Source organism: Salmo salar, chromosome 14, assembly GCF_965601325.2.
Source record: "Salmo salar chromosome 14, fSalSal1, whole genome shotgun sequence".
In the NCBI taxonomy this organism is placed as follows: Eukaryota; Metazoa; Chordata; class Actinopteri; order Salmoniformes; family Salmonidae; genus Salmo; species Salmo salar.
The window spans coordinates 13,589,621-13,616,792 of NC_138304.1; positions in this window are offsets into that span (position 1 = coordinate 13,589,621).

The following is a 27,172-nucleotide window of genomic DNA, read 5'->3' on the forward strand; positions in this document are numbered from 1 at the left end:
CGAGTGGGCTCACGATCACACACTGAGGAGGAATGCACAGAGGAACTTCCTACATGCACGGGACCACTGTAAGTGTGTTCATGAGGCATAACCTGTGTGCGCACACTATTGCATGCAGAATATATGTAAAGCGAATGTGATAGCTTTTTTTTCTTTTATTTATCTACAGTGCATTCAGACCCCTTGACTCATACCCCATAATAACAAAGCAAAAACAGGCTTTGCGAAATGTTAGTAAGTATTAAAAAGGAAAAACTGATATCATATTTACATTTATACACTTTACTCAGTACTTTGTTGAAGCACCTTTGGCAGTGATTACAGCATCAAGTCTTCTTGGGTATGACGCTACAAGCTTGGCGCACCTGAATTTGGGGAGTTTCTCCCATTCTTCTCTGCAGATCCTCTCAAGCTCTGTCAGGTCGGATGGGGAGCGTCGCTGCATAGCTATTTTCAGGTCTCTCCAGCTCTGGCTGGGCCACTCAAGGACATTCAGAGACTTGTCCTGAAGCCACTCCTGCGTAGTCTTGGCTGTGTGCTTAGGGCCATTGTTCTGTTGGAAGGTGAACCTTCGCCCCAGTCTGAGGTCCTGAGCTCTCTAGAGCAAGTTTTCATCAAGGATCGCGCTGTACTTTGCTCCGTTTATCTTTCCTTCACTCCGGACTAGTCTCCCGGTCCCTGCCGCTGAAAAACATCTCCACAGCATGATGCTGCCACCACCATGCTTCACCGAAGGGACGGTGCCAGGTTTCCTCCAGATGTGACACTTGGCATTCAGGCCAAGAAGTTCAACCCTGGTTTCATCAGACCAGAGAATCTTGTTTCTCATTGTCTGAGAGTCCTTTAGATGCCTTTTGGCAAACTCCAAGTGGGTTGTCGTGTGCCTTTTACTGAGGAGTGGGTTCCGTCAGGCCACTCTACTATAAAGGCCTGATTGGTGGAGTGCTGCAGAGATGGTTGTCCTTCTGGAAGGTTCTCCCATCTCCAGAGGAACTATGGAGCTCTGTCAGAGTGACCAGAGTGACCTGTTTCAAGGCCTACCTTCAAACTCTATGCCTCTTTGCTTGACATTATGGGAAAATCAAAAGAAATCAGCAAAGACCTCAGAGAAAAAAATTGTAGACCTCCACAAGTCTGGTTCATCCTTGGGAGCAATTTCCAAACGCCTGAAGGTACCACGTTCATCTGTACAAACAATGGTACGCAAGTATAAACACCATGGGACCATGCAGCCGTCATACCGCTCAGGAAGGAGACGAGTTCTGTCTCCTGGAGATGAATTTACTTTGGTGCGAAACGTGCAAATCAATCCCAGAACAGCGAAGGACCTTGTGAAGATGCTGGAGGAAACGGGTACAAAAGTAACTACATCCACAGTAAAACGAGTCCTATATCGACGTAACCTGAAAGGCCGCTCAGCAAGGAAGAAGCCACTGCTCCAAAACCACCATAAAAAAGCCAGACTACGGTTTGCAACTGCACATAGGGACAAAGATCGTACTTGATGGAGAATTGTCCTCTGGTCTGATGAAATAGAACTGTTTGGTCATTTGGCCATCATTATGTTTGGAGGAAAAAGGGGGAGGCTTGCAAGCCGAAGAACACCCTCCCAACCGTGAAGCACGGGGGTGGCAGAATCATGTTGTGGGGGTGCTTTGCTGTAGGAAGGACTGGTGCATTTCACAAAATAGATGGGATCATGAGGAAGGAAAATGATGTGGATATATTGAAGCAACATCTCAAGACATCAGTCAGGAAGTTAAAGCTTGGTCGCAAATGGGTCTTCCAAGTGGACAATGACCCCAAGCATACTTCCAAAGTTGTGGCAAAATGGATTAAGGACAACAAAGTCAAGGTATTGGAGTGGCCATCACAAAGCCCTGACCTCAATCATATAGAAAACTTGTGGGCAGAACTGAAAAAGCATGTGGGAGCAAGGAGGCCTACCAACCTGACTCAGTTACACCAGCTCTGTCAGGAGAAATGGGCCAAAATTCACCCAACTTATTGTGAAAGGCTACCCAAAACGTTTGACCCCAAGTTAAACAATTTAAAGGCAATGAAACCAAATACTAATAGTGTATGTAAACTTCTGACCCACTGGGAATGTGATGAAAGAAATAAAAGCTGAAATAAATCATTCTCTTTACTATTATTCTGACATTTACACTTTCTTAAAATAAAGTGGTGATCCTAACTAACCTAAGACAGGGAATATTTACTAGGATTAAATGTCAGGAATTGTGAAAAACTGAGTTTTTACATGCATGTAGTAGACTGTATATGGCTGACCTGCTGCTTGTATTGATGGGTGAAAACGTCTCTGATATCTTTGTAGCCAGGGAATGAAGACTGGCCAGGTGACTAACCACTTTGCAGTTGGACTGTGTTAAAATTCTAAGTGCTGTAGACCCTGTGACCCTCTACTTCTTCCAGTCTTTGCATTACAGTTCAGACCATGTAACTAGTTTATGGATGTTGAGCCAGAGAACATATAGGCTATTCAGTACTTGCTTTGACTCCAGGAGACCCTTACATGAATGATTAGCCTCAGTTGGTTATTACACTAAGTACTGTAGCCGACAAGGAGCCCCAAAGTCATAGGATTGTATCCATTTTCCATATACCCAACGAATGGACACTTAGGAGCTGCCACATCTTGGAAAATAGAAAAAGGTTTGTTAATTGGTGTAACATACAGTCAAAAGACACACCTACTCATTCCAAGGTTGTTTATTTTATTTTTAAATAATTTTCTACATTGTTGAATAGTATTGAAGACATCAAAACTATGAAATAACATGTAGTAAACCACTCAAAATATATTTTATTCTCCTTTGCCTTGACGACAGCTTTGTACACTCTTGGCATTCTCTTAACCAGCTTCATGAGGAATGCTAGTAAATAATAAAAAAAAGTGTTAAACAAATCTAGATATATTTTATTCTCCTTTGCCTTGATGACGGCTTTGCACACTCTTGGCATTCTCTCCACCAGCTTCATGAGTTCCCACATATGCTGAGCACTTGTTGGCTGCTTTTCCTTCACTCTGCTGTCTAACTCATTCCAAACCATGTCAATTGGGTTGAGGTCGGGTGATTGTGGAGGCCATGTCATCTGATGCAGCACTCCATCACTCTCCTTGGTCAAATAGCACTTACACACCCTGGAGGCGTGTTTTGAGTAATTGTCCTGTTGAAAAACAAATGATAGTCCCACTAAGTGCAAACCAGATGGGATGGAGTATCGCTGCAGAATGCTGTGGTTGCCATGCTGGTTATGTGTGCCCTGAATTCTAAATAAATCACTGACAGTGTCACCAGCAAAGCACCATCACACTTCCTCCTCCATCCTTCACGGTGGGAACACACATGCGGAGATCATCCGTTCACCTACGCTGCGTCTCACAAAGACATGGTGTTGTAACCAAAAATCTCAAATTTGAACTCATCAGACCAAAGGACAGATTTACACCGATCTAATGTCCATTGCTCATATTTGTTGGCCCAAGCAAGTCTCTTCTTATTGATGTCCGTTAGTAGTGGTTTCTTTGCAGCAATTCAACCATGAAGGCCTGATTCGTGCAGTCTCCTCTGAACAGTTGATGTTGTGATGTGTCTTTTACCAAATAGGGCTTTCTTCTATATACCACCCCTACCTTGTCACAACACAACTGATTGGCTCAAACACATTAACAAGGAAAGAAATTCCACAAATGAGCTTTTAACAAGAAACACCTGTTAATTTAAATGAATTCCAGGTCATTTCATGAAGCTGGTTGAGAGAATGCCAAGAGTGTGCAAAGCTTACATCAAGGCAAAGGGTGGCTACTTTGAAGAATCTCAAATATAAAATATATTTTGATTTGTTTATTTCTTTTTTGGTTACTACATGATTCCATGTGTGTTATTTCATAGTTTTGATGTCTTCACTATTTTTCTACAATGTAGAAAATAGTAAAAAAAAAAAAAAATGGAATGAGTACGTGTGTCCAAACATTTGACTGGTACTGTACTTTCAACTATATGCTTCTAAAACTGCCAAAGTCAATTCGTATTGGTTTATGACCTTACAATATAGGCCAAATATTAAGCAAAACCTTGAATTGAAAGTGGTAGAAATGGCCAATATGCTGTCAAGAGTGGGTAATAAGTAATTTTGATACTGTACACCAAGTAGTTCAACTTTATTTGCTTAATCATTTCAGAAGTTCACATATGGTCAAAGTCATAATAAACAAAACAGTAATAGTCACAGAAACAGTCGTTGGCAGTGCAGGTCCTTGATGTATACGGTTGTAAAAATAGAGACCATCACTTGAAAGACATAAAACCATAAACAAATAATGTTAAAATCAAGTGGTGTGGATATCAACATAATCATGTCTGTGGTGTTGAGGATTTTCTCCTTACCAATAGTTCTCCTGGTTATTTTTGCAGACAAACTTATCCATCGAAGCCTGCAGAGAGAAAGAGATCTGAGCCTTTTGCTTTGGACACAGAGTAGTGGAAGCTTGGACATGACACACATCATTAATGCCGGACCTGACCAACCCTCAACGGGGTGATTAAACTAGGCTGGATCTATGAACATCAATGAACCTTTTCTAACACAGGGTGGCAGTACACAGTAGGATAACAGTAAAGGTAAAAAAATACACAAAGCCAAAAAATACACAAAGGAAGATGTAAGAAACTACTTGGACACTTCCTGTTGCTTCAAAGGTTTGTATATTGAACAAATATATAAACACAACATGCAACAATTTAAACTATTTTACTGAGTTACAGTTCATATATGGAAATCAGTCAATTGAAATAAATCCATTAGGCCCTAATCTATGGATTTCACATGACTGGGCAGGGGCGCAGCCATGGGTGGGCCTGGGAGGGCATAGGCCCACCCACTGGGGAGCCAAGCCCAGTCAATCAGAATGAGTTTTTCCCCACAAAAGGGCTTTATTACAGACAAAAATACTCCTCAGTTTCATCAGCTGTCCGGGTGTCTGGTCTCAGACGATCCCGCATAATGAAGAAGCCAGATGTGGAGGTCCTGGGCTAGCATGGTTACACGTGGTCTGCGGTTGTGAAGCCGGTTGGATGTATTGCCAAATTCTCTAAAATTACGTTGGAGGTGGCTTCTGGTAGGGAAATTAACATTAAATTATCTGCCAACAGCTCTAGTGGACATTCATGCAGTCAGCATGCCAATTGCATGCTCCCCCAAACTTGAGACATCTGTGGCATTGTGTTGTTTGACAAAAACTGCACATTTTAGAGTGACCTTTTATTGTCCACAGCACAAGGTGCAGCTGTGTAACGATCATGCTATTTAATCAGCTTCTTGATATGCCACACCTGTCAGGTGGATGGATTATCTTGGCAAAGAATAAATGCTCACTAACAGGGATGTAAACAAATTTGTGCACAGAATTGGAGAGATAAGCTTTTTGTGCGTATGGAACATTTCTGGGATCTTTTATTTCAGCCCATTAAATATGGGACCAACACTTTACATGTTGCGTTAATATTTTTGTTCAGTATAGTTTGACCATGTAGCCAAGTCTTAACGCATTCTGGTTCCTCGTTGTGTTTTTTTCTGTATGAAATGTTCACAGACCAATGTGTTTAATGGAAATGTTATACACACAGCCAGAAACGCTCACCTGTAGCAGTAATCACTCTTTCCTCCGCTTCCTGTAGAAGAACAGCATGTCGGGGTCGGCTCGGACCACATGGGGATCAAAGTCCATGACCCTTAGGTCCTCCAGGCTCCTGGCTTGAGACAGAACCAGGTAGGCCTGGCCGCTCTCGAAGACCCTCGCCAGGGAGATCTCCACACAGTCCGAGCGTCTTGCCCTGACAAAACACACGCACAGAGTGGGTACGATACATGCCCGAAATACAGAGACGCATAAATATACCCTGAGAATGTGGTGGAAAACTGTCATACAGAGAGGAAGACCTATTTGATACACGTGATATGAGTCAGCCTGAAGTGTTGTGAAAACCAGCTTTGTTTGGATAGCTGCAGAGAGGATGAGTCACATGAGTAGGGAATCGAGATATATCGCTTAGAGCTACACATCTTCATTGCGAATATAGGCTGTAATTATCACAAGGTTATGATCTTGCGACATCACTCTGCATCTGTTTCAACACCGCCCTCGGAGTCGAGGGGAGGGAAAGCAAACATGGATGACACTGATGGTGACCAATGAACTCAATTACCCAGAGGGCTTGGCTCATCTGTCTAGCCAATCATACGGACACATTTCAGAGCAATGAGAGCCAGTTCTTGTGGCAAGAGGGGAGCTGCAGAGTCGGTGGTGGGCTGACTAATAACATACAGGGTCAAACACAGCTGATATGTAACCGGCGCTGTCTGGTGGTTTACTGGCAAGACGTGGGGTGAATGAGAATTGCTAATGAGAATCGCTAAATGGACATCCATCTTCTGAGGCTAGCAGGATTTAATTTCATCCAGAAGTATGTCACCTTTCCTCTCCCCTTAATAACTCTGCCTTGAGTGGATATATAAAAGCAATATGGTGATTAGCAAGGCTAGCTGGACTTTCAGAGATATTGCCTTTACCAACATAGTAACATTAGTTTGGCAGGGGCGATTCATCACAGCCAAAGGGAGACGATAGAGTTTTCGAAATGTGATCAAAGGTATGACTCATCCACAGCCCTAGGTCCGTCACCGTTGAGAGAGAGAGTGCACGTCTCTGTTTGAATGTTTTTATAATGCATCCTTCCTTTCTCCCTTTGAGTTATCAAGGATCCAACACAATTGTACGTATCAAAGCAGGGGGTACACTGCATAGCTTGAACCAAATCAGTCGTATCAGATCACTCATTACCTCAAGGAAGTGCAGGGAAGGATGCATTTTATTTTGATTTGAATAAATGGCCCATGTGTGAAATTCCCACCATAGACCCAGTCGGTATTAAATCTATTATTTCACTGGCTGAAAGTCCACTACGACTGCTCGAGTCCCGTTGACCAGGCCCCTTTGGACGTCCGGGTTCTTTGTTAGCATGACCTGGGGATACAAAGCAGCCAAGTCAGTGAGCCTACAATGGAACATTTTTATTTATTTGACAATTATTAAATCAAGCTAGCACAACAGTTTAGAGATGCATTCACTCTTATGTAGTTGTGATCACTAAAGGAGTAGTCTCCATGCAGTGACCTGAGTGCCCACTTTGAGCTGCAATAGCCTGCTGACTGGACTCTTGGTCTTCACCAGCACACAATCGCTGTCCACTGACTCAAACAACTGCCTCAAACAACACACTGACCCTGGGAACGAATGGAGGACCCATTTAAACTTAACAAATATTTTCTCATCTCTGTAAAGTAGTATAATGACAGCAAACGGCTACAAACAACAGCTACATTTTCTTGGGGAGACACAAACAAACAGACTAAGAACATGTTCAGTCGGTTACCCCACAGAGGAGCACATTTAGATTCTGTTTTGAGCAATAGAGCAGATTCTTTCATTTTTTTAACACCTGATGTTTTTTTTAGGTGGCAACCCTACTTTCAATTATCATCTCAGCATTCTCAATTTGAAGTCATGACCCCAAAAAACCAGCATGTCACACAGAGATTGAACTCATTGTGGCTGGTGACAAAGGCTCACCACAGGTTGTCCCCAGTATCAAGGGTAGCATAAGGCTCACACACAGGGCAGCAAAAACAAAACAATTCCTTTCATTGGTTCTTGCCAACTTAATCATGGGGTATGTTTGCTCGAGGTTGCAATTCATTGGTGAATTTTTGTTTATTTTCTACAAGCTGTGTGTAGGGTGTCTAACAAAGGGAATGACAACAGGAAGTCAAGTGGGTTGGAACATGACTTCCTGGAATGGCCTGCTTATTGGGTTAGCACCCCAAAGCACATTTGTAACTGAGACCCTCAAGGTCCTATGGTTGTCAGGAAGTCAACAACATCAGTCAACAAATGACTCAAGCCTGTGACACACAGTACTGGCCAATCGTCACCTGCCTCAAGGCACTGATTTGTCTCGTACAAAAACTTAAGAACTGTGGGGGATAACAGTCACAACAATGATTAAGACTAAAGAAAAAATGCCAAACCTGGCAGCTGATGGAGCTTCTTGTCATTAGTCAGCTCCACGTCGACCTTGTGAGTGCACAGCCTGGTTACCAGGATACCGTCCAGCTCGATCTTGTGATAGACGCTCTCCATCAGCATGGCAGTGACCTCCTCTGTGACTCTGTGGCATTTAATGATGGACATTGACAATGCCATTACTTTTAATAAATACGTAGCTTATTACATGATTACGATTGCATTCCAACAGATAGAAAAGTCAATTTTCTAATTGGCTCAGAAACTCCACTTGGTACTGTAGAACTGGCATTTTATCATGAAAGACCATGGATATCAGTTGTTGCACAGTGGTGCATTTCAACTGTCTATAAAGTGGCTTCCTCTCTTTCTTAGTCGCCTTTTGTAAAATAACTGGATAGGTGACAGCTTCTCTTTCACCCAACCCTCATTTCATTAAGAGAACAAGCATTAGAGAGGAAGCCGCTTTAGACTATTGAGATGCACTCATTGAATAGGCCCAGAACATCCATTCCAAAATGGCTGCCACTGCTCAGCGAACCTGCCCACTCTCACTGCCTGCAGGAGGGAGATGAAGGACTGGTCCGTCTGCCTACGCACCTCAATCAGTTCCATGTTCAGCTGGATACACTTCCGCCAGATTCTAGAATAGATGTCAAGGAGAGGTCACCATTTTACTATTATTAATGTATGAGGCTTTTATCGTCATCTTGCCCTCTAAATACACCTCTGCTGTCTTCAACGAGGATCTCAGCGATCACTGCCTCATTGCCTGTGCGCGTAATGGGGTCTGCGGTCAAACGACCACCCCTCATAACTGTCAAACGTTCCATAAAACACTTCAGCGAGCAGGCCTTTCTAATCGACCTGGCCCGGCTATCCTTGAAGGATATTGACCTCATCCCATCAGTAGAAGATGCCTGGTTGCTCTTTAAAAGTGCTTTCCTCACCATCTTAAATAAGCATGCCCCATTCAAAAAATCTAGAACTAAGAACAGATATAGCCCTTGGTTCACCTCAGACTTGACTGCCCTTGACTAGCATCCTGTGGCGTTCTGCATTAGCATCGAATAGCCCCCACGATATGCAACTTTTCAGGGAAGTCAGGAACCAATATACTCAGTCAGTTAGGAAAGCTAACGCTAGCTTTTTCAACAGAAATGTGCATCCTATAGCACTAATTACAAAAAGTTTTGGGACACTGTAAAATCCATGGAGAATAAGAGCACCTCCTTCCAGCTGCCCACTGCAGGATAGGAAACACTGTCACCACCGATAAATTTACGATAATCAATCATTTCAATAAGCATTTTTCTACTGCTGGCCATGCTCTCTAACTGGCTACCCCTACCTCGGCCAACATCTCAGCACCCCCTGCAGCAGCTCGCCCCCCCCCCTCCTCCTCCTTCACCCAAATCCAGACAGTTGATGTTCTGAAAGAGCTGCAAAATCTGGATCCCTACCAATCAGCTGGGCTAGACAATCTGGACCCTCTCTTTCTAAAATTATCTGCCAAATTTGTTGCAACCCCTATTACTAGCCTATTCAACCTCTCTTTCATATCGTCTGAGATCCCCAAAGATTGGAAAGCTGCCGCGGTCATCCCCCTCTTCAAAGGGGGAGACACTCTAGACCCAAACTGACGATAAATCGATAAAAGACAGTACTGTGCAGCCGTCTTCATCGACCTGGCCAAGGCTTTCTGCTCTGTCAATCACCGTATTCTTATCGGCAGACTCAATAGCCTTGGCTTCTCAAATGACTGCCTCGCCTGGTTCACCAACTACTTCTCAGAGTTCAGTGTGTCAAATCAGAGGGCCTGTTGTCCAGACCTCTGGCAGTCTCTATGGGGGTGCCACAGGGTTCAATTCTCGGGCCGACTCTTCTCTCTGTATATATCAGTGATGTCGCTCTTGCTGCTGGTGACTCTCTGATCCACCTCTACGCAGACTACACCATTCTGTATACACCTGGCCCTTCTTTGGACACTGCTAACAAACCTCCAAACGAGCTTCAATGCCATACAGCACTCCTTCAGTGGCCTCCACCTGCTTTTAAATGCTAGTAAAACTAAGTGGACATCTACAAATACCTAGGTGTCTGGTTAGACTGTAAACTCTCCTTCCAGACTCACATTAAGCATCTCCAATCCAAAATTAAATCTAGAATCGGCTTCCTATTTCGCAACAAAGCCTCCTTCACTCATACTGCCAAACATACCCTCGTAAAACTGACTATCCTAATGATCCTTGACTTTGGCGATGTCATTTACAAAATAGCCTCCGACACTCTACTCAGCAAACTGGATGTAGTCTATCACAGTGCCATCTGTTTTGTCACCAAATCCCCATATACTACCCACCACTGCGACCTGTATGCTCTCGTGGCTGGACCTCACTACATACTCGTCGCCAAACCCACTGGCTCCAGGTCATCTATAAGTCTTTGCTAGGTAAAGCCCCACCTTATCTCACCTCACTGGTCACCATAGCAACACCCACCCGTAGCACGCGCTCCAGCAGGTTTATTTCACTGGTCCTCCCCAAAGCCAACACTTCCTTTGGCCGCCTTTCCTTCCAGTTCTCTGCTGCCAATGACTGGAACGAATTGCAAAAATCAATGAAGCTGGAGTCTTATATCTCCCTCTCTAACTTGAAGCATCAGCTGTCAGAGCAGCTTACCGATCACTGTACCTGTACACAGCCAATCTGTAAATAGCACAGGCAACTACCTCATCCCAATATTGTTACTTATCCTCTTGCTCTTTTGCACCCCGGTAGCTCTACTTGCACATCATCATCTGCACATCTATCACTCCAGTGTTAATGCTAAATTGTAATTATTTCACCTCTATGGCCTATTTATTGCCTTATCTCCCTACTTTTCTACATTTGCACACATTGTACATAGATTTTTCTATTGTGTTATTGACTGTACGTTTGTTTATGTGTAACTCTGTGTTGTTGTTTTTGTCGCACTGCTTTGCTTTATCTTGGCCAGGTCGCAGTTGTAAATGAGAACTTGTTCTCAACTGGTCTACCTGGTTAAATAAAGGTGAAAATAAATAAATTAAATGAATTAAATATATCAGTTATCATCTCAGATTGTGACTCGAAATATAAATGACACGTAACTCAAAGGTTTAGCACCATTCTGTCATTGATATTATTAATGCATAACTTATCCACATGTAAGCAAGCTTAGTTAGGATGTTAGGATTTTTGTCAAATACACCCACCAAGTAGCAGATGCAAACATGGCTAGACTGAGACTTACTGTAATGGCAAATGCTGATGGTGGGAGTCAGTGTAACATAGTACCATTATCACCGGGCAATCTGATCTGGAAGCAGAAGCTGGCCTTGTTCTTTCCCTTGGAGATTGGGGGCAGCTGGAGGAAGTCCCCACACACTATTAGCTGGATGCCTCTAAACAGCTCTGTGGACCTCCACAGAAAATGGATGACCTGACCAGAGAGTTCCAGGACCTGAAGAACAGCTTTCAGTTCTCCCAGGGTCAGCTCGATGAGTTGAAACAGGAGAATGGCAAGATGACAGCGATTTAGGGACGGCAGGTAGCCTAGTGGTTAGAGCGTTGGGCCAGTTGCCGAAAGGTTGCTAGATCGAATCCCCGAGCTGACAAGGTAAACATCTGTTGTTTTGCCCCTAAAACAAGGCAGTTAACCCACTGTTCCTAGGCCGTCATTGTAAATAAGAATTTGTTCTTAACTGACTTGCCTAGTTAAATTAAGAAAAATTCAGGGAAGACATCAGTTCTGTGAGTGAATCTATGATAACAATGGCGGATAAATCACAAGCGACAATCAATGAGGAATAACATAGTTGTGGACAGAATTGCAGAATCACCACATGAGACCTGGATGGAGTCTGAGGACAAAGTGAGGGAAATGATCTCTGAGAAATTTAAGATAGACCACAGGAAGATTGAGGTGGAGCGTGCTCACAGTACTAGAACGCCCAGTTGACAGGCCCAGGCCGATAGTGGTCAAGTTCCTGAGGTTCAAGAACAAGGTAGCTGTTCTGGAAAAAGCTAATTACTTGAGAGGAGTGTATATCTTCCCCAACTAGGACTATCCTGAAGCTGTGTGCCAGAAGAGGAAAGAACTTATCCCAGACATGAAAGCTGCCAGAGCACGTGAGGACATTGCTTACATCTGCTATGACAGGCTCATTGTCCACCCTCCCTCCCAGAAGCCTGGAAAGAATGAGAGGGGCAGTGGTGGAAAAAGTATCCAGTTGTCATACATGAGTAAAAGTGAAAGCCAGCCAATAAAATACTACTTGAGTAAAAGTCCCAAAAAAAAAAAAACATTTTATTGGTCACATACACATGCTTACAAGATGTTAATGCGAGTGTAGCGAAATGCTTGTGCTTCTAGTTCCAACAGTGCAGTAATATCGAACAATTCCCAACAACTACCTAATACACACACATCTAACAAGTTATCTAACAATTCCACCAACAACTATCCTAATACACACAAATCTAAAGGGGTGAATGAGAATATGTACATACTGTATAGTATATGGATGAGCGATGGCTGAGCGGCATAGGCAAGGTGCAGTAGGTGGTATAAAATACAGTATATACATGTGATATGAGTAATGTAAGATATGTAAACATTATTAAAGTGGCATTGTTTAAAGTGACTAGTGATCCATTTATTAAAGTGTCCAGTGAATGGGTCTCAATGTAGGCAGCAGCATCTCTGAGTTAGTGATTGCTGTTTAGCAGTCTGATGACCTTGAGATAGAAGCTGTTTCTCAATCTCACGGACCCAGCTTTGATGCACCTGGAAGTGGCTCGGGTGGTTGTTGTCCTTGATGTTCTTTTTGGCCTTCCTGTGACATCGGGTGCTGTAGGTGTCATGGAGGGCAGGTAGTTTGCCCGCGGTGATGCGTTGTGCAGACCGCACCACCCTCTGGAGAGCCTTGCGGTTGAGGGCGGTGCAGTTGCCGTACCAGGCTGTGATACAGCCCGACAGGATGCTCTCGATTGTGCATCTGTAAAAGTTTGTGAGTGTTTTAGGTGCCACGGCAAATTTCTACAGCCTCCTGAGGTTGAAGAGGCGCTGTTGCGCCTTCTTCATTACACTGTCTGTGTGGTTGGACCATTTCAGTTTATCATTGATGTGTATGCTGAGGAACTTTAAGCTTTCAACCTTCTCCACTGTGGTCCCGTCGATGTGGATAGGGGGGTGCTCCCTCTGCTGTTTCCTGAAGTCCACGATCGTCTCCTTTGTTTTGTTGACGTTGAGTGAGCGGTTATTTTCCTGGCACCACACTTCCAGAGCCCTCACCTCCTCCCTGTACTCTGTCTCGTCATTGTTGGTAATCAAGCCTACTACTGTTGTGTCGTCTGCAAACTTGACGATTGAGTTGGAGGCGTGCTTGGCCACGCAGTCATGGGTGAACAGGGAGTACAGGATGGGGATGAGCACGCACCCTTGTGGGGATCCTAGTGTTGAGGATCAGCAAAGTGGAGGTGTTGTTTCCTATCTTCACCACCTGGGGGCGGCCCGTCAGGAAGTCCAGGACCCAGGGCCTTGAGCTTAATGATGAGTTTGGAGGGTACTATGGTGTCGAATGCTGAGCTATAGTCAGTAAACAGTATTCTTACATCTGTATTCCTCTTGTCCAGATGGGATAGGGCAGTGTGATGGCGATTGCATCTGTGAATCTATTGGGGCGGTAAGCAAATGGAGGTGGGTCTAGGGTGACGGGTAAGGTGGAGGTGATATGATCCTTGACTAGTTTCTCAAAGAACTTCATGATGACGGAAGTGAGTGCTACAGGGTGATAGTCATTTAGTTCAGTTACCTTTGCTTTCTTGGGTACAGGAACAATGGTGGCCATCTTGAAGCATGTGGGGACAGCAGACTGGGATAGGGAGAGATTGAATATGTCGGTAAACACACCGGTCAGCTGTTCTGCGCATGCTCTGAGGACGCGGCTAGGAATGCCGTCTTGGCCGGCAGCGTTGCGAGGGTTAACACGCTTAAATGTCTTACTTACATCAGCCACGGAGAAGGAGAGCCTACAGTCATTGGTAGCGGGCCGCGTCGTTGGCACTGTGTTATCCTCAAAGCGGGCGAAGAAGGTGTTTAGCTTGTCTGGCAGCAAGATGTCGGTGTCCGCGACGTGACTGGTTTTCCTTTTGTAGTCCGTGATTGTCTGTAGACCCTGCCACATACGTCTCGTGTCTGAGCCGTTGAATTGTGACTCCACTTTGTCTCTATGTTGATGTTTTGCCAGTTTGAATACCTTGCGGAGGGAATGACTACTCTTGTTTGTATTCTGCCATATTCCCAGTCACCTTGCCATGGTTAAATGCGGTGGTTCGCGCTTTCAGTTTTGCGCGAATGCTGCCATCTATCCACGGTTTCTGGTTAGGGTAGGTTTAAATAGTCACAGTGGGTACAACATCTTCTATACACTTTCTGATAAACTCAGTCACAGTGTCAGTATATACGTCGATATTATTCTCTGAATCTACCCGGAACATATCCCAGTCCGCGTGATCAAAACAATCTTGAAGCGTGGATTCCGATTGGTCAGACCAGCGTTGAATAGTCCTTAGCACGGTTACTTCCTGTTTGAGTTTCTGACTATAGGAAGGGAGGAGCAAAATGGAGTCGTGGTCAGATTTGCCGAAAGGAGGGCGGGGGAGGGCCTTGTAAGCATCCTGGAAGTTGAAGTAGCAGTGGTCGAGTGCTTTAGCAGTGCGAGTACTACAGTCTATGTGTTGATAGAACTCCGGCAGCCTTTTTCTCATATTTGCTTTGTAAAATCTCCCGCTACTATAAATGTGGCCTCAGGATATGTGGTTTCCAGTTTGCATAACGTTCAGTGAAGTTCTTTGAGGGCCGTCGTGGTATCGGCTTGAGGGGGGATATACACTGCCGTGACTATAACCAAAGAAAATTACCTTGGGAGATAATAGGGTCGGCATTTGATTGTGAGGTATTCTAGGTTGGGCAAACAAAAGGACTTGAGTTCCTGTATGTTATCACAATTACACCATGAATCGTTAATCATGAAACATACATCCCTGCCCTTCTTCCCAGAGAGGTATTTATTCCTGTCTCCGCAATGAACTGAGAACCCACCTGGTTGGACCGACAGACAGTATATCCCGAGAGAACCATGTTTCTGTGAAACAGAGTATGTTACAATCCCTGATGTCTCTCTGGAAAGAAGCCCTCATCTTGTGCTCGTCAACTTTATAATCCAGAGACTGAACATTAGCGAGTAATATAATCCGAAGCGGTGGGTGGTGTGCGCGCCTCTCTTAAATCGGACTGGAGACCAGTCCGAGTACCTCTCCTTCATCGGCGTTGTTTTGGGTCGGCCTCTGGAATCAGTTCAATTGCCCTGGTGGGTGTGAACAAAAGGTCCGCTTCGGGAAAGTCATATTCCTGGTCGTAATGCTGGTAGTGCTGGTGAGTTACCGCCACTCTGATGTCCAATAGTTCTTCCCGGCTGTATCTAATAACACAAACATTTTTGGGGGCTAATAATGTAAGAAATAATACATAAGAAAACGAAATACTGCAAAGTTTCCTAAGAGCTAGAAGCAAGGCAGACCTCTCTGTTGGCGCCATAAGCCGCCTCCAATGTCGTTTTAGAGAATTTGTCAATACGTTCAACCGGACTCACATCCGCAGATCACATTTATGGCGTTGTGTTGTTTTGGCGAGCGGTTTGCTGATGTCAACGATGTGAACAGAGTGCCCCATGGTGGTGGTGGGGTTATGGTATGGGAACCCCACCGCCACCATGGGGTACTCTGTTCACATCGTTGACATCAGCAAACCGCTCACCCACACAACGCCATAAATGTGAGTCCGGTTGAATGTACTGACAAATATATATATATACACACTGAACAAAAATATAAACAAAAATATAAACGCAACATGCAACAATTTCAAATATTTATATATATATAGTACAATCTGTGTCGCTTCATTGGCCTGGACTATTGTTTGTTTGAATTCAAGACCAGATTGTTCTCAGTTGGTCAGTGTCAGAGTAGGCTCTCATTTCGGTAATTTGTGTGGTATTAAAAAATATTCAGCTAATGTCTTCTTTCATCATGTAAATGACGTAGAATTGAATGAAATTCAAAAACATTTTTAAAATAAAATTCTGAGTCTGCTAACGAATGTTCCCCGTATGTGGAAATCCTTAAAATGCCACTGCTCAACTGTAGCCCATGCCACATCACAAACGTTGTTATGGCTTTATTATAAAGGGTATTTTTCTTTCTTTTCATTGAATTGCATATAAAAAAAAGAAAGCCCCAAGGCCTATGATTTATTAATCCGGCCCTGGGGGTTTTAATACTTTATGGACCAGGAACTGCCACTGAGCGTTTTCCTATGAGTCAAGACTGGCTCTTGAAATTGAAATTAAATAAATGCCAGCTAAATAGTTGATAGACTGGCTGGCTAGCAGCATCCAACTGACTGGGGGTAGAGAAACACTGGTGCATAACATTTATTAATTTATTAACAGCCCAGCACCGATACAGTACATGGCAAAAATATTCCAACTGCCAACAACACATGGATAAGGTAACATTTCAGTTTATTGGATTTCTGGGATGAATTGTGTCATGCTTTCAGAAATATATTTGCTCATTAAGTAACACCGATAGATATTAATATGTAGGTTAACAGTCTGTCATGAAAGATATAGTAATATATATAGCCTAATACAGGGTTTTTATTTATGTTTACTATTTTCTACATTGTAGAATAATAGTGAAGACATCAAAACTATGACATATGACACATATGGAATCGTGTAGTAACCAAAAAAAGTGTTAACCTGTTGGGGATAGGGGGCAGTATTTGCACGGCCGGATAAAAAACGTACCCGATTTAATCTGGTTACTACTCCTGCCCAGTAACTATAATATGCATATAATTATTGGCTTTGGATAGAAAACACCCTAAAGTTTCTAAAACTGTTTGAATGGTGTCTGTGAGTATAACAGAACTCATATGGCAGGCAAAAACCTGAGAAGATTCTGTACAGGAAGTGCCCTCTCTGACCATTCCTTGGGCTTCTTGGCTCTGTTTATTGAAAACGTAGGATCTTTGCTGTAACGTGACACTTCCTACGGCTCTCTCAGAACCCGGGAAAAAGCTGAATGATGTAATTCCAGCCCCAGGCTGAAAAACTTTAGTGCCTTTGCTAAGTGGTCTATCAGAGGACCATCAGACTGAGGCTCGTGCACGAGGGGATCCCATGTTTTTATTTTCTCTCTCTTTGAACGTAAACATGCTTTCCCGGTCGGAATATTATCGTTTTTTTACGAGAAAAATGGCATAAAAATTGATTTTAAACAGTGGTTGACATGCTTCGAAGTACGGTAATGGAATATTTAGAAATGTTTTGTCACGAAACGCGTCGTGCGCGTCACCCTTCTTTACCCTTTTCGGATAGTGTCTTGAACGCACGAACAAAACGCCGCTATTTGGATATAACTATGGATTATTTTGAACCAAACCAACATTTGTTATTGAAGTAGAAGTCCTGGGAGTGCATTCTGACGAAGAACAGCAAAGGTAATAACATTTATCTTATAGTAAATCTGACTTTGGTGAGGGCTAAACTTGTTGGGTGTCTAAATAGCTAGCCCTGTGATGCCGGGCTATCTACTTAGAATATTGCAAAATGTGCTTTCACCGAAAAGCTATTTTAAAATCGGACATAGCGAGTGCATAGAGGAGTTCTGTATCTATAATTCTTAAAATAATTGTTATGTTTTTTGTGAACGTTTATCGTGAGTAATTTAGTAAATTCACCGGAAGTTTGCGGGGGGTATGCTAGTTCTGAACGTCACATGCTAATGTAAAAAGCTGTTTTTTGATATAAATATGAACTTGATTGAACAAAACATGCATGTATTGTATAACATAATGTCCTAAGATTGTCATCTGATGAAGATCATCAAAGGTTAGTGCTGCATTTAGCTGTGATTTGGGTTTATGTGACATTATATGCTAGCTTGAAAAATGGGTGTCTGATTATTTCTGGCTGGGTACTCTGCTGACATAATCTAATGTTTTGCTTTTTGTTGTAAAGCCTTTTTGAAATCGGACAGTGTGGTTAGATTAACCTCTTACATTTAGACGTTCCGCTAGCGGAACACCTGCTCCAATATCCAATGATAGGCGTGGCGCGAATTACAAATTCCTCAAAAATACAAAAACTTCAATTTTTCAAACATATGACTATTTCACAGCATTTTAAAGATAAGACTCTCCTTTATCTAACCACACTGTCCGATTTCAAAAAGGCTTTACAACGAAAGCAAAACATTAGATTATGTCAGCAGAGTACCAAGCCAGAAATAATCAGACACCCATTTTTCAAGCTAGCAAATAATGTCACAAAAACCCAGAAGACAGCTAAATGCAGCACTAACCTTTGATGATCTTCATCAGATGACAACCCTAGGACATTATGTTATACAATACATGCATGTTTTGTTCAATCAAGTTCATATGTGTTTTCTATCCATATGTAATAAGTATATGCATATTCTAGTTACTGGGTAGGAGTGGTAACCAGATTAAATTGGGTACGTTTTTTATCCAGCCGTGAAAATACTGCCCCCTAGCCATAACAGGTTAACGAGAGTCTCGTCTTTAAAATGGTGTAAAATAGTCATATGTTTGAGAAATTGAAGTAATAGCATTTCTAAGGTATTTGAATAACGCGCCACGGGATTCCACTGGCTGTTACGTAGGTGGGACGAAATCGTCCCACTGGCCCTAGAGAAGTTAAACAAATCAAAATATATTTTAGATTTTAGATGCTTCAAAGGAGCCTCGCGTTGCCATGATGACAGTTTTGCACACTCTTGGCATTCTCTCAAACAGCTTCATGAGGTAGCCACCTGGAATGCATTTCAATTAACAGGTGTGCATTGTTAAAAATTCATTTGTGGAATTTCTTTCCTTCTTAATGCGTTTGAGCCAATTAGTTGTGTTGTGACAAGGTTGGGGTGGTATACAGAAGATAGCCCTATTTGGTAAAAGACCAAGTCCATATTATGACAAGAACAGCTCAAATAAGCAAAGAGAAATGACAGTCCATCATTACTTTAAGACATGAAGGTAAGTCAATGCATAACATTTCAAGAACTTTGAAAGTTTCTTTAAGTGCAGTCGCAAAAACCATCAAGCGTGTCATGAAAATTCTAATCAATAATGAGGAGATACAAGGTCAATCACCAATCAGGATATTACTTTATTCAAAACGTATTAATAACATTGATTAATTATTGCAATAATGAAGCTGGTCGACGAATCACTCCTAGATGATTCGTTGAGAGCCCCACGAGCGGCTTTGAGTCACAGCATTTTATAACAAAGTACATCCTCCTAAATGTTCATGGCGAACAGCAGATGTATGGAATGGATTACAAGGTGAGACTTGATATATGAGACTGACTTATTGTACAGAGTTAGCCCCCTAAGATCCCATCCTTGGTACTTTACAGTACAGAAACACCAACTCATTCAATGGCATAAATCAATTGTAAAGTCCTGAGGGGAGTGAGCCTCTGGGTCATACACTATCCCAGGATAGGTGCAACATCAGAGATGACGTACAATGGTTCCAGACACTAACCCACACATCTTTTCTCAGACCTTATCTCCCCCAAGTGCAAAGGAGGGAGTGACTGGCGCACAGACATTGTGGAAACAAGTAATTGGTTCCCCATTAACTTCTATGGGCTACGTGGGACGCTAGAGTCCCACCTGCGGGACACAGCCAGTGAAATATCAGGGCGGCAAATTCAAAAACAACAAAATGTCATAATTCAACTTTCTCAAACATACAACTATTTTACACCATTTTAAAGATACACTTCTCCTTGATGTAACCACATTGTCCGATTTCAAAAAGGCTTTACAGCGAAAGCAAAACATTAGATTATGTTAGGAGAGTACATAGACAAAACTAATCACACAGCCATTTTCCAAGCAAGGACATGTGTCAATAAAACCCAAAACACAGCTAAATGAAGCACTAACCTTTGACGATCTTCATCAGATGACACTCCTAGGACATTATGTTACACAATACATGTATATTTTGTTCGATAAAGTTCATATTTATATCCAAAAACAGCATTTTACATTGGCGCGTGATGTTCAGAAAATGTATTCCCACCAAAACGTCCGGTGAATGTGCACATAAGTTTACAAAAATAATCATCATAAACATTGACAAAATATATAACAATTATTTAAAGAATTATAGATGGACTACTCCTGGATGCAACCGCTGTGTCAGATTTTAAAATAGCTTTACAGAGAAAGCACATTTTTCAATATTCTGAGTACATAGTTCAGCCATCACAGGCTAGCTATTCAGACACCCGCCAAGTTCGGGGCAAACTAAACTCAGAATTAGTATTAGAAATATTCTCTTACCTTTGCTGATCTTTGTCAGAATGCACTCCCAGGACTGCTACTTCCACAAGAAATGTTGTTTTTGTTCGAAATAATCCATATTTATGTACAAATACCTCCGTTTTGTTCGTGCGTACAGATCACTTATCCAAAGGCATAACGCGCGAGCGCTAAACCAGAGACGAAAAGTCAAAATGTTCCATTACCGTACTTAGAAGCATGTCAAACGCTGTTTAAAATCAATCTTTATGGTATTTTTTACGTAAAATTGCGATAATATTCCATCCGGACAATAGCATGTTCATTCAAGAAGAAAAAGAAGGAACGGCGCGCTGGCGTAACGGCGCGCTGGCGTGACCGCGCATATCCAATCCCTTTGTGGCCAGGCAGACCACTCAGTAACTGAGCACCTATTATCTGCCCAGTGACAAGAGAATGCTCAAACCACTTTCTGAAGGCTGTTGACAGCCAATGGAAGCCTTAGGAAGTGCAACGTCCCCCACAGACACTGTAGTTTCGATAGAGAATCAAAAGAAGAACTACAATTCTCAGACTTTCCACTTCCTGCTTGGATTTTTCTCAGGTTTTTGCCTGCCATATGAGTTCTGTTATATTCACAGACACCATTCAAACAGTTTTAGAAACTTCAGAGTGTTTTCTAATAATATGCATATTCTAGTTTCTGGGCCAGAGTAGTAACCTGTTTAAATTGGGTAAGTTTTTCATCCGGCCGTGAAAATACTGCCCCCTAGCCCAGACAGGTTAATCGTGAAAATAAGGGAGAGGCGCACACTCTAGGAGCTCAGATGCAAAAATGCAATATCCAACGTTTCGACAGCCAAGCTGTCTTCATGTGTGCGGCTCTCCCTTATTTTCAAGTTTTCTACTCCGCTAGCCAGCACCTCGCCTTAATAGGTGTGCGTTTCTTTTTCTTCTAGATTCCCCATTAATCATTGCCATCCCTTCACATGGTTTAAAATAGGTAAAGACACATTCACATATGAAGACAATGTTCCCTCCGGTAATCTTCCCTTTCAGATATTTTGCATAGCACCAGGGACATGTGATAGACAAGCCTGACTTCTCCCCTCTCTGGGGCCCAGGTGACTGAGGCCCATATGAGGGAGGAAGTGCAACTGCGAACACCAGAGTCCGAAGGGATACGTTCTAATAACAAGAGTTCAACAGTTCAATCCTATAAGCATATAATGCAGTCAAGACATTCGAATTATGTATCTTACCGAGCTGATTCTGATTCTTCCGCCACAAACGTTATGATGAAACTGGCACTCGTGAGGTCCGTCACAGGAAAGGAAGACCCAGAGTTACCTCTGCTGCAGAAGATAAGTTCATTAGATTTGCCAGCCTCAGAAATTGCAGCCCAAATAAATGCTTATGCTTCACAGAGTTCAAGTAACAGACACATCTCAACATCAACTGCTCAGAGGAGACTGCGTGAATCAGGCCTTCATGGTCGAATTGCTGCAAAGACACCACTACTAAAGGACACCAATAAGAAGAAGAAAATTGCATGGGCTAAGAAACATGAACAATGGACATTAGACAGGTGGAAATCTGTCCTTTGGTCTGATGAGTCCAAATTTTAGATTTTTGGTTCCAACCGCCATGTCTTTGTGAGACACAGAATAGGTGAACGGATGATCTCTGCATGTGTGGTTCCCACCGTCAAACATGGAGGAGGAGGTGTGATGGTATGGGGGTGCTTTGCTGGTGACACTGTCTGTGATTTATTTAGAATTCAAGGCACACTTAACCAGCATGGCTACCATAGCATTATGCAGCAACACGCTATCCCATCTGGTTTGCACTTAGTGGGACTATCATTTGTTTTTCAACAGGACAATGACCCAACACACCTCCAGGCTGTGTAAGGGATATTTGACCAAGAAGGAGAGTGATGGAGTGCTGCATCAGATGACCTGGCCACCACAATCACCTGTCTTCAACCCTATTTAGATGGTTTGGGATAGGTTGGACCGCAGAGTTAAGGAAAAGCAGCCAACAAGTGCTCAGCATATGTGAGAACTCCATCAAGACTGTTGGAAAAGTATTCCAGGTGAAGCTGGTTGAGAGAATGCCAAGAGTGTGCAAAACTGTCATCAAGGCAAAGGGTGGCTACTTTGAAGAATCTACAATAAAAAATATATTTTGATTTGTTTAACACTTTTTTGGTTACTACATGATTCCATATGTGTTATTTCATAGTTTTGATGTCTTCACTATTATTCTAAAATGTAAACATAAAGAAAAACCCCTTGAATGAGTGAGTATGTCCAAACTTTGACTGGTACTGTACATTATATGTACAACCATTGTTCCTGTACCCAAGAAAGCAAAGGTAACTGAACTAAATGACTATCACCCTGTAGCATTCACTTCTGTCATCATGGAGTGCTTTGAGAGACTAGTCAAGGATCATATCACCTCTATCTTACCTGTCACCCTAGACCCACTTCCATTTGCTTACCGCCCCAATAGATCCACAGACGATGCAATCACCATCACACTGCACACTGCCTATCCCATCTGGACAAGAGGAATACAGATGTAAGAATGCTATTCATTGACTATAGCTCAGCATTCAACACCATAGTGCCTTCCATGCTCATCATTATGTTTGAGGCCCTGGGTCTGAACCCCGCCCTGTACAACTAGGTCATGGACTTCCTGACGGGCGCCCCCAGGTGGTGAAGTTAAGAAACAGCACCTCCACTTCGCTGACCCTTAACACTGGGGCCCCAAAAGGGTGCATGCTAAGCCCCCTCCTATACTCCATATTCACCCATGACTGCGTGGCCATGCATGCCTCCAACTCAATCATCAAGTATGCAGACGACACAACAGTAGTAGACTTGATTACCAACAATGACGAGACAGCGTACAGGGAGGAGGTGAGGGCTCTGGGAGTGTGGTGCCAGGAAAATAACCTCTCACTCACCGTCAACAAAACAAAGGAGATGATCGTGGACTTAAGGAAACAGCAGAGGAAGCACCCCCTATCCACATCGACGGGACAGCATTGGAGAATGTGGAAAGGTTTAAGTTCCTCGGCGTACATATCACTGAAAAACTGAAATGGTCCACTCACACAGACAATGTGGTGAAGAAGGCGCAACAGCACCTCTTCAACCTCAGGAGGCTGTAGAAATGTGGCTTGACACTTTAAACCCTCACAAACTTGTACAGATGCACAATTGAGAGTATCCTGTCGGGCTGTATCACCGGCTGGTACGGCAACTGCACCGCCTGCAAACGCAAGGCTCTCCAGAGGGTGGTGCGGTCTTCACAACGCCTCAACGGGGGCAAACTTCCTGCCCTCCCTCCAGTACTCACGTACAGTGGGGGGGAAAAGTATTTGATCCCCTGCTGATTTTGTACGTTTGCCCACTTACAAAGAAATGATCAGTCTATAATTTTAATAGTAGGTTTATTTGAACAGTGAGAGACAGAATAACAACAACAAAATCCAGAAAAACGCATGTCAAAAATTTTATAAAATGATTTGCATTTTAATGAGGGAAATAAGTATTTGACCCCTCTGCAAAACATGACTTAGTACTTGGAGGCAAAACCCTTGTTGGCAATCACAGAGGTCAGACGTTTCTTGTAGTTGGCCACCAGGTTTGCACACATCTCAGGAGGGATTTTGTCCCACTCCTCTTTGCAGATCTTCTCCAAGTCATTAAGGTTTCGAGGCTGACGTTTGGCAACTCGAACCTTCAACTCCCTCCACAGATTTTCTATGGGATTAAGGTCGGGAGACTGGCTAGGCCACTCCAGGACCTTAATGTGCTTCTTCTTGAGCCACTCCTTTGTTGCCTTGGCCGTGTGTTTTGGGTCATTGTCATGCTGGAATACCCATCCACGACCCATTTTCAATGCCCTGGCTGAGGGAAGGAGGTTCTCACCCAAGATTTGACAGTACATGGCCCCGTCCATCGTCCCTTTGATGCGGTGAAGTTGTCCTGTCCCCTTAGCAGAAAAACACCCCCAAAGCATAATGTTTCCACCTCCATGTTTGACGATGGAGATGGTGTTCTTGGGGTCATAGGCAGCATTCCTCCTCCTCCAAACACGGCAAGTTGAGTTGATGTCAAAGAGCTCCATTTTGGTCTAATCTGACCACAACACTTTCACCAGTTGTCCTCTGAGTCATTCAGATGTTCATTGGCAAACTTCAGACAGGCATGTATATGTATTCTTGAGCAGGGGGACCTTGCGGGCGCTGCAGGATTTCAGTCCTTCACGGCGTAGTGTGTTACCAATTGTTTTCTTGGTGACTATGGTCCCAGCTGCCTTGAGATCATTGACAAGATCCTCCCATGTAGTTCTGGGCTGATTACGCACCGTTCTCATGATCATTGCAACTCCACGAGGTGAGATCTTGCATGGAGCCCCAGGCCGAGAGATATTGACAGTTCTTTTGTGTTTCTTCCATTTGCGAATAATCGCAACAAATGTTGTCACCTTCTCACCAAGCTGCTTGGCGATGGTCTTGTAGCCCATTCCAGCCTTGTGTAGGTCTACAATCTTGTCCCTGACATCCTTGGAGAGCTCTTTGGTCTTGGTCACGGTGGAGAGTTTGGAATCTGATTGATTGATTGCTTCTGTGGACAGGTGTCTTTTATACAGGTAACAAGCTGTGGTTAGGAGCACTCCCTTTAAGAGTGTGCGCCTAATCTCAGCTCGTTACCTGTATAAAAAACACCTGGGAGCCAGAAATCTTTCTGATTGAGAGGGGGTCAAATACTTATTTCCCCCATTAAAATGCAAATCAATTTATAACATTTTTGACATGCGTTTTTCTGGATAGTTATGTTGTTATTCTGTCTCTCACTGTTCAAATAAACCTACCATTAAAATGATAGACTGGTCCTTTCTTTGTCAGTGGGCAAACGTACAAAATCAGCATGGGATCAAATAATTTTTTCCCCACTGTACAGCACCCGATGTTACAGGAAGACCAAAAAGATTATCAAGGACAACAACCACCCGAGCCACTGCCTGTTCACCCCACTATCATCCAGAAGGTGAGGTCAGCACAGGTGCATCAAAGCTGGGACTGAGAGTCTGAAAAACAGCTTCTATCTCGAGGCCATCAGACTGTTAAATAGCCTTCACTAGCACATTAGAGGCTGCTGCCTATATACATAGTCTTGAAATCACTGGCCACTTTAATAAATGGAACTCTAGTCACTTTAATAATGTTTACATATCTTGCATTACTCATCTCATATTTATATACTGTATTCTATTCTACTGTATCCTAGTCTATGCAGCTCTGACATTGTCCGTCCATATATTTATATATTCTTAAGTCATCATTCCTTTACTTCGATTTTTGTGTGTATTGGGTATATGTTGTGAAATTGTTAGTTATTACTTGTTGGATATTGCTGCACTGTCGGAGCTAGAAACACAAGCATTTCACTACAACCACAATAACATCTGCGTAACACATGTATGTGACCAATAACATTTGATTTGATTTGACTATACTCATCAGGAGACAGGCAGAGCCTACACGACACTGTAAAAAATGTCAGCACAGAAGCCAGTAAATTACAGTACATTCACAGGACCTTTTACTTGTGCAGTGATCGTGCTGTTTAATCAGCTTCTTGATATGCCACACTTGTCAGGTGGATGGATTATCTTGCAAAAGGATAAATTTTCACTAACAGGGATGTAAAGAAATTTGTGCACAAAATTTGAGAGTAATAACCTTTTTGTGCGTATGGAACATTTCTGGGAGATTTTACTTTCTCTCATGAAACATCGGACCAACACTATATGTTGCGTTTATATTTTTGTCCAGTATATTACAGCATACCAATGAATATTTGGTGTTTTACATCACTTGCAAATGCCTTAAAAAAAGGCTTCTAAACTGTCTTACTACAGGGCAAAACAGATCAATAGGACATAGCGGAACACTGAACCATTAAAGGTTTGATTACACTGATCTCTTCCCATTAAAATGTTACAAACCTACAACCACACTTCAGTTAAATTGGTACAGCCCTCTTATTAACGGGTGCAACAAATTTTGCCTCTTACAAGGCACACCTCAAAATATGTTAAGTACAAACAGAACACACACCTTCACCCTCACTCACCACACTCATTACTGACGCCACACACACACCCTGACACCTACGCTACTGCTATAATGATTATTGATTTGATTTATTACTACCATTACGCTGCTGTTCATTGATTATTGATTGACATAACCATTAGTATCTCTCTATTTATCCTGCTACTGGTCACTATGACTCCTGTTTACATGTATACATTACCATTAGTACAATACCATAGGTATTTATATATTCCCCCCTCCCCAATTAGAGTAAACTAATGTACAACAACACTTAGGCTTCTATTTCCAGCATATACATACTATATGCAGTGCATTCGGAAAGTATTCACATCCACTGACTTTTTCCACATTTTGTTACGATACAGCCTTATTGTAAAATGGATTACATACAAACAAATAAACATCAATCTACACACAATACCCCATAATGACAAAGTGAAAACAGGTTTTTAGACATTTTTGCTAATGTATTAAAAATAAAA